The sequence below is a fragment of the Saprolegnia parasitica genome (genome assembly GCF_000151545.1).
Source record: "Saprolegnia parasitica CBS 223.65 unplaced genomic scaffold supercont2.704, whole genome shotgun sequence".
Taxonomy (NCBI): Eukaryota; Oomycota; class Saprolegniomycetes; order Saprolegniales; family Saprolegniaceae; genus Saprolegnia; species Saprolegnia parasitica.
Genome location: NW_012157098.1, coordinates 2,553 through 3,330, shown reverse-complemented (window position 1 = coordinate 3,330; position 778 = coordinate 2,553).

Genomic DNA, 778 nt, shown 5'->3' with positions numbered 1-778 from the left:
TGGGCTTACCATTAATGTCACTGACCAATCAACTGCGCACAAAAGTATCAAGTCGCGTGGGCGGTTTTGAATCCAGTGCAAGAAGAAGGATGCTTTTCCTGCATTTTCAAATTGTCTGTCGACTCGACACCACACCAGCATGGGCTGCAGACACTCGATGGCCAAACAGAGCACGTCCAACCCGATGACATCAAACAAGCGACGAGCGGTATCGCGGCAACAGCCTCAAACACCAACGTCAACAACGACGCCACGCTACTTGCCTCGTACGCCAACAACAGCAACGACCCCGACTCGCCACAAGAGACCTCTCAAGCCGGAGCCGCCAATGCCGACTTTCACGCGCTTCAACATCGACGCCCTCGCGCCACTCGAGAGCCAGTACTTTATTGCGCCGAACGAAATCGTACCCATCCGATCGATACCGTCTTCGTATCTGAATACCGAGATGAGCAACTGGTGTGGCCAGCCCGTCCTCGTCAAGTCGGTCGACAGCTCCAAGCCGGCAGCCGAACAGGACGTCATGCGCCAGAAGCTCACGGCCGAAATCACGTCCATGGCGCGCATGACGCACCCCAACATTGTCGCGTTCCTGGGCTTTTCGATGACGCCGACCAACGATTTGTGCTGCGTCACCGAGTATGTCGAAGGCCGGACGCTGCGGTACCTCTTAAACACGCCCAAGGCGTTTGCCAAGCTGTGCTGGTCGTCCAGCAAGCTCTCGCTTGCCATTGACATTGCATCGGCCTCGCCGCGATGCACGCGCTCAAGCCGACGC